Source organism: Lygodium microphyllum, chromosome 16 (assembly GCF_053477565.2).
Source record: "Lygodium microphyllum isolate KBCC chromosome 16, Lygodium_microphyllum_v1.1.10, whole genome shotgun sequence".
NCBI lineage: Eukaryota > Viridiplantae > Streptophyta > Polypodiopsida > Schizaeales > Lygodiaceae > Lygodium > Lygodium microphyllum.
The window spans coordinates 93,139,429-93,147,917 of NC_141150.1; the positions used below are offsets into that span (position 1 = coordinate 93,139,429).

At 40.3% G+C, this 8,489-nt stretch overlaps 1 pseudogene; it reads right to left on the reverse strand.

Moving 5' to 3' along the window:
- Nucleotides 1-7,681, reverse strand: part of LOC148023126 (putative glycosyltransferase STELLO2) — a 45,367-nt pseudogene extending 37,686 nt beyond the window's left edge.
- Between the last annotated feature and the right edge of the window lie 808 nt (nt 7,682-8,489).

Consider the following 8,489-nt stretch of genomic DNA (forward strand, 5'->3'; position numbering starts at 1 on the left):
TTCCTTTAGCATTTCTTCACCGGTTTGTTGTGTGGCAGTGGTTGTAGGTGCCAAAGACTGTAGTAATTGTGATGCAGTTCGTGGTTAATGCATGCTTTCCAGCTTATGTGGTACAAACATATTTTCCTAATTCTTAGTTTCTAGACCCAATGTACCTGGTTTAGGAAAATCGTAAGGGTTATTAAAAAACTCTTGTCTTATTTTATCTTTATGTTTTTTAACCTTGGAGGAAGATGTATCTGTCTGATTCTTCTATTGATTCAGAGGAATCATACTTCTTTTGTTTCCCTTTCACATCTTTCTGAAAACCATTTTTGGGATAAGAACTGAAAGCTAAAGCATTGATAGGATAAAACCTTGAATAAACAATTGTATCTTTGTCTAAGACTTCTGTTGCATCAGAAGCAGTGTCTCCTGATGATTCTTCTTCTTCTGGCTCTTCTTCTTCGGCGGTATGCCAAGAATAGGAAGAACTTGATGTAGCAGAATCTTCTGATTCAGAGGATTCTATCTTAGTGTCTGACTCAATACCATAATCATAATCACTATTATACGAGTATTCATTGTTGAGATATCGAGCTCCACTCGTGATACGCTAGGGTGACCGTTGTGTATTTATGTCACCGACTTGTCAGTTGCAGATGTGGTTGGTACACCGCCCCTGAATAATAGCTACATGATAGCTATCCTTATCTACTCTAGTTCGTGGCTCAGTTAGTATGCCACCTTAGTTAGTTGAGTTTGGTTTGAGACCCATATCTAGGGTTCTTCTATTTCTTTGTACTTGAGTTCTTTTGGCTTACACAACTAAGAAGAGGAAAACTGTTTTCAGCCTCCACCCTTGTGTGTCTTCCCCCATTGTGCAAGCAAGAAAGCTTCAAGCGAGACTCCTTCCTTCTCTCCCACAATCTTGACATTGTATCAGAGCCTTGTTCGTGGTAAGGAGCTCAAGAAAGCAAGCCAAGCTCGCGGTGTTCTGGTAAGAGGAGCAGTGTTGCTTTCATTTTCTGTTTCGGGAGCAAATCTCTGCAGGTAGCACAGCCGGAAAGTGCAGGAGTGCATTGTCTCAGGTTGAGACGCCCCTCGTATGCTTGTGCGTAGAGACATTGCGAGTTACAGAATCATCCCTGTTGCCTGTTGATGCAAAATCGTCACTAGGAAGTGACTGTGTGGTCAAATACCACTTTCGCCAATTTTGCAGATTTTCCCTTGTGAGGATGAAGCTGTGGTTTTTGCAGTGATAGAATTTTTTGCAGTCTTCTGTAATGGCATCTGATTCTCTTTCACAGATTGTCACTGAAAAGCTTGACAAGAACAACTTCCAAGCATGGAAGTTTAGAATGACGAATTTCCTTATGGGAAAAGGATATTGGGAATTTGTTGCAGGAAATGAAGAAGAACCAGTTCTTCCTGATGTTCCCAATCAACAGCAAATGCAGGCATTTAAAGCATGGCATGAGAGAGCCAGGAAAGTTATGTATTGGCTGTCTATCAGCATTTCAGACTCTATGATTGTGCATATTCAGGATGCAAGTACGCCAAAGGAGGCATGGGATACTTTGTCAAAAATGTATAGCACAAATACGCAAGCCAGGAAAATGCAGCTCAAGCAAGAGTTGCACAATGTGCAAAGAGAAAATATGAGCATCAACGACTACCACATGAAGGTGAAGAAGATTGCAGATGCACTTGCTTCCATTGGGTCACCAGTGGAAGATGATGATTTAGTTTCTGTGACCTTGAATGGTCTAGGAAAGGATTATGCACAGTTTCGGACATCCATTTCAGTTCGTGAAAGATTTCCTGATTTTGAGGAGTTGATTGCTCTTCTAATTTCTGAGGAACAGAGAAATGGTGGTGCATCTTCTTCAGGAGAAACTTCAAAAGAAGCTGTCTTCTACTCAAATGCTGGAAGAGGTAGAGGCAAAGGTAGAGGAGGCCGATTTGCAGGCCGTGGCAGAAATCAGAATATGCAGCAAACTCAAGAAAACCAGTCCTATGGAGGAGGACGTGGTAACTCTAGAGGCAGGGGGAGCCAAAGAGGTCGTGGTGGATGGCAAAGAGGCCAAAATGCAAACAGTAATGTTGAATGCTACTATTGTGGTAAAATGGGTCATATGGCTAAAGACTGCTATAAAAAGCAGAATGACATCATGAATGGAAAACTGCAACAAGGAAATTATGCATCCTCCAGTAGACAGGGTGATGACAAAAATGAGCATCTGTTTATGGTGCAGCACATGAACAATTCTGTGACAAGTGCAGAAGAAAGCAACAATGTATGGTATGTTGACTCAAGTGCATCAAACCACATGACAGGTCATGCAGAATGGATGGAGGATGCAAGGAAAATGGAAAAACCAGGATTTGTGGAGACTGGTGATGATACTGCACATCCTATTGTGCAGATTGGAAAAATTCCCTTGTCTATGCAGGATGGGAAAAAGAAATACATGTCCGATGTATTTCATGTCCCGAATATCACCAAGAATCTGGTTTCTGTTGGTCAAATGGTTGAACAAGGCTTGCAGGTTAGATTTAATCCTCATGGATGCTTTGTTGAGGATATGAAAAATAAAGGTCGCTTGATAGCAAAAGGAAAGAAGAAGGGCAGAATGTTTACATTGGATGCAGACATGTCTGAATTGAGTGCAGCAATGTTTGCACATGGGACTGGTGTAGTTGCAGATATTGATATCTGGCATAAACGCATTGGTCATGTTAATGTACAGTGACTTAAATCAATGCAGGCCCAAAATATTGTTGCAGGTTTTGCCGAGATTCAAGGTTGCAGAAATACATAAGGTATGTGAAGCCTGTCAATTTGGAAAACAGGCAAGGAAACCATTTCCTAGACATGTTCAAGAGAGTAAGAAGCCATTGGAATTAATCCACTCTAATGTGTGGACAACTAAAGCTGCATCTCTTGGAGGTTGTCATTATTTTGTCAGTTTTATTGATGACTATAGCAGAAAAGTTTGGGTGTATTTTATGAAAAAGAAAAGTGAAGTTTTTGGGCATTTCAAAACTCTTAAAGCAATGGTTGAAAAAGAAACAGGCCTGCAGATAAAATGCCTAAGGTCAGATGGAGGGGGAGAGTACCTCTCAAATGAGTTTGCAAGGTTCCTGCACGAGCATGGCATAAAGCAGCAATATTCATGCAGTCATACCCCACAACAAAATGGAATTGCAGAAAGGAAAAATAGGCATATTGGAGAGGTATCTCGTGCCATGCTCAATGAAAAAGACTTGCCAGATTTTTATTGGGCTGAAGCAGTTGCTACAGCAGTCTACATAATGAACAGGACTCCCACTGCAGCAATACATGGAATGACTCCAGAGGAGAGGTATACTGGTAGGAAACCAGATATTTCTCATTTGAAAATTTTTTGTTGCATTGCCTATGTACATGTGCCAGATGAGTTGAGATCCAAGTTGGATCCAAAAGCTGAGAAGTGCATCTTTATTGGTTACTCTCTGCAGCAAAAAGGGTATAGATGCTATAACCCTTCTACTCGTAAGTTTACAGTGAGCAGAGATGTTGTTTTTTATGAGATGAGTAGCTGGTATAAACCAGTAAATGTGATTGATGATGTAGATGCACAAAATGGTAATGCTGCACAGAATTCACAGGAGCAGTCACAAAATATTAGTGGACCTGGAGCGTCCTCTAGCAGTGATTCACATTCTTCGCCATGGACAGGCAGATTGAGATCAGGAGAATCTTCTCAAAGTAATGCAGATAGTGGTATGCATGTATCACGAAAAGGAAAAGAGAAGGTTGATCAGCCCATGTTTGATGTGAATGTAGGTCACTCTTATGTGGATGGTGAATCCAGTGGCTCAGAACAGAGCATTGATGATGAGTTGGGTATTCCTTCTATTGTTACACCTGGAGTAAGGAAGACCAGGGATGTTTTGAGAGCACCTGGGAGTGAACCTACTTTGCGCAGGTCTACGAGAACTAGGTATCCTGTGGATAGGCTGAAATATGATGGATTTACAGCCATTCACTATGCATATATAGTTAAAGTGATACAGGAACCAGAACCCACTTCTTTTGAGGAAGCCATGGGAAAAGAAAAATGGGAGAAAGCCATGGATGAAGAAATGGATGCCTTGGAAGCAAATGCTACATGGGAATTGGTACCTTTGCCTAAAGGTAAAAATGCAATTAGCTGTAAGTGGGTTTATAAGGTGAAGCACAATGCAGATGGTTCTGTGAATAGATACAAGGCAAGATTAGTAGTCAAGGGGTATGCACAAACATATGGCATTGACTATGAAGAAACATTCAGTCTGGTTGCAAGGATGGCAACCGTAAGAGCAGTCATTACTATGGCTGCATCAAAGGGATGGTCTTTACATCAGATGGATGTAAAGAATGCCTTCTTGCATGGTGATTTGCAAGAAGAGGTCTATATGGAGCAACCACCAGGTTATGTGCATGTTGTTCATCCTGAGTTTGTTTGTAGGTTGAAGAAAGCCTTGTATGGCTTGAAGCAAGCACCTAGAGCATGGTCTGACAAGATAGGACAGTATCTTGTCACTATTGGCTTTCAGATTTCCAAGGCAGATTTCTCACTTTATGTGAGAAAAACAGAGAAAGGTATTATGCTACTTGTCATTTATGTTGATGATTTGATTATGACAGGTGACAGTGATGAAGATATCCTTCATGTGAAAATGCTATTGAAGCAGAAGTTTGAGATGAAGGATTTGGGAGAGCTGCGTTATTTCTTGGGCATTGAGGTGATTAGATCACCAAGTGGGATACAGCTATTGCAGAGGCAGTATGGATTGGACATGCTGTCCAAATATGGGATGACAGGCTGTAAGCCTATTTCAAATCCTTTGGAGCAGAATGTGAAGCTGAGCACAGATGCAGGTGAGCTTCTAGAAGACCCTACTATGTACAGACGCATAGTAGGAAGTTTGATTTATATGACTATTACCAGGCCAGATTTGAGCTATGATGTTGGATTGGTAAGTCAGTTTATGCAGGCTCCAAGGAAACCACATTTGGATGCGGCTAGACACATACTCAGGTATGTGAAGTCCACATTGCAGTATGGACTATTTTATGAGACTGGGGTTCAGATACAGTTGCATGGATACACTGATGCTGATTGGGCTGGTAGTATTTTTGATAGACGATCTACCAGTGGATATGTGTTCTCTTTTGGGAGTGCTGCAGTCACTTGGAGCAGCAAGAAACAGCCTACAGTTGCCTTGTCGAGCACAGAGACTGAGTACAGGGGTGCAGCAATGGCTGCATGTGAGGTAGCTTGGTTGCATAAGCTACTTTATGATATGCATCAGTCTACAGATGGACCAGTTGTCATTTATTGTGACAACATGAGTAGTATACACTTGGCAAATAACCCAGTCTATCATGCTAGAACAAAGCACATTGAGGTGCATTATCACTATGTGCGAGAGAGGGTTTTACTAGGTCTTATTGATCTAGTTTATGTCAGCACAGAGGATCAGGTAGCTGACATATTCACGAAGGCATTGGGCGCAGAGAAGCTGCGCAAGTTCAGAGACCTGCTTGGTGTGCAGGAATTGGGATTGAGCTCGAGGGGGAGTGTTGAGATATCAAGCTCCACTCGTGATACGCCAGGGTGACCGTTGTGTATTTATGTCACCGACTTGTCAGTTGCAGATGCGGTTGGTACACCGCCCCTGAATAATAGCTACATGATAGCTATCCTTATCTACTCTAGTTCGTGGCTCAGTTAGTATGCCACCTTAGTTAGTTGAGTTTGGTTTGAGACCCATATCTAGGGTTCTTCTATTTCGTTGTACTTGAGTTCTTTTGGCTTACACAACTAAGAAGAGGAAAACTGTTTTCAGCCTCCACCCTTGTGTGTCTTCCCCCATTGTGCAAGCAAGAAAGCTTCAAGCGAGATTCCTTCCTTCTCTCCCGCAATCTTGACATTCATCTTCTGAATAGTTGTCATATGAATAACAAATATCATAATCAATGTGATGCATCATCATGTTGACCTTGGCGGCATTTGTTTGCTCTTTTTCTTTGGACATTTGTTCACCAGATATGAGGGACTTCCACAAATGAAACATTTCAAATCCTTCTTCTTTGAATCAGTAGTGTACTCTTTTCTATATTGTGCCTTGCCTTTTAAGTGCTTATATGACTTTCTTGAATGCTTTAAATGTTTGTGCCTTGTGTCATCTTGTTCATTGAAAAATGACTTAACATGAGAATAGTTTCTATGATATCTGGAGGGATGACGATGTCTGTGATGCCAATGACTATATTTAGATGCATTGTCATAGCTGCATTTTTCACAACCAAAATCCATGTCCAACTTGTATGCCTACTTGCAGACTGACTGGTTTGATTTAACTGAGTCATTTTCTCATGGTGACAAACATATTTCACTGTTTGCTCAATTGTTTGGATAATCTGTCCCACGCTGTCTGTAAAATCTCTATTTTCTGTTTTCATTTTCTGTTTGCAATAAAATGGAATGGGCTCTAGGAAGAAACAAACTAGGTGTTCCTTCATGGTATTGTCATGTGCTCCTAAACACTCATATAATATATCTCTCATGTAGATCAAATATTCTTTGTACATGCAGGGAAGCTTTGACTTAAAGAAAGCTTCACGAGTTTCTAAGACATCATCAAGCTTATTTTCCACTAACACTCCTAGTAATAATTCAAAGAATATCTATACAGGATCAGGATCTTGTGCAATTGCTGCTTTTACCTGTGGATGGATGGATGTCCACCAGTGCTTGATGCCACCCACAAAGCCATACGTGATTGCATTCAAAATATCAATCCTGCTTGTCTGTGGCTTGTCAACTATCTTCTGGCATGCATATGCATACATCATGTAAATTAGCAGTTTTATCTCTTTTGGTGTTTTCCCATCAATGGACCATATAGGAAATGAGCCAACTTTCTATGGGACACCAATCTTCTTGTAGAAGTTACTATGAGAAGTGGAACCAGAAGTAGTAGCATTGAAGGGGGCTGTTGGAATGATAGAATGATGGTGTTGATGTGCATTCATTTGTGCTCTAAGAATGCTTGTAGGGGATTTGGACCTATGAGGATTAATAGGTGTAAATTCCTCTTCAATAACATTTTCACCATCTTCATCTGAAGCTCTGATAGCATAAGCCATTCTTTCCTCAAAGTATGCTCAATCCCTATCATACCATGCAAGTGTTTCTACAGGTGGTAGATTTGGTGGAGTTTGCTGTATACTCTCACCCAAATATCTAAAGTTGATCTTGTTGTGAACATGTCTGGTAAAGTCTTCATTGTCCTGCTCTTCTAGGTCAATACACAAGGGCATTTGATCAAAAACTTTATTTTCCTCTCGTAACCTTTTGATTTTGTCTAAGTCAAGATCAATATCATCAAAAGCCATTTTATAGTCAAATTCTGACCAATCTGGAAACATGAATTCCAAATATTCTGACAATTCAAGTGCTGTTGATCCTAACTGGATTGAACCTTGAAATAGTGGTGGTTCTTTTGCTACATGTGACCATGATCCAGTAGGTTGGCAATAGATATCTTGAATTTGTTGCAAGATATCTTCAGGATAATCTGTGTCTTGCTGATTTTTATAACATAACAAATCATTTTCAGGGAGTATGGGTGTAGTAGGACCTTCAATAGACTTGGAGGTACTCATGGAGGTACCTTCTCCTATGTGTATGATCTCTTTTTCTTTACCCTTAAGAGAAATATTTATATTTAATGCACTAGTTGATGGAGAAGAAAATGTGATGTCCACCCTTTATGTAGCACTTGTTAGAGAATATGGACCAATCTGTTGGAATGCTTGGTGTAGGAACTATTGCAAAAGAAACATTGGTAGTGGCTGGCTTTGCAATAGTATTTTTTTGTATTTGCTAGCAAAGGACAAGTAATTGGTCTGTGATTTGTTGTAAGGATTCCATCTTCTTGATTAGTCCTGTTAGTGCCAAGTGTGTCCAATTGATTGCCAGCAATTTTGTTGTCCAAGAATTATTATTCTGAGGACGCAAATAAGGTGCTGCCTTATAGTGGTTTTCTTCATAATCAAAAGTCTGGATAGCATTGAGTACATAGGATGAAGCTTTTTCAATGAGCTTCTTGCAATGTCTGGGAGGGAGAAACCCTTAGTTGTGGTTGTATTACTGCCTTTGATTGTTTTGGAGGACCATTTGGAAGAAACAGCTTTTGTGGGAGCAGTAATGTTTTTCCTTTTATATTCTGAACCTTTATAACCTTAGGAGGAAGTAATTCCTTCTTTCTAATAGAACTTATATCAAGCTGCCATTCAGTAGGTAGCTCAATCTTTGACCAATTTACACATTCGGATAGAAACCTTTGTGTGACCTCATCAGATTTCATGATGACGGTTTGGCCTTTGACATTTGAAGAATTAACTCCTTCTATCACTCTAGGGATAACTAATGACATACAACAGAAAACCATTCTATATTGGATTGCTAGAT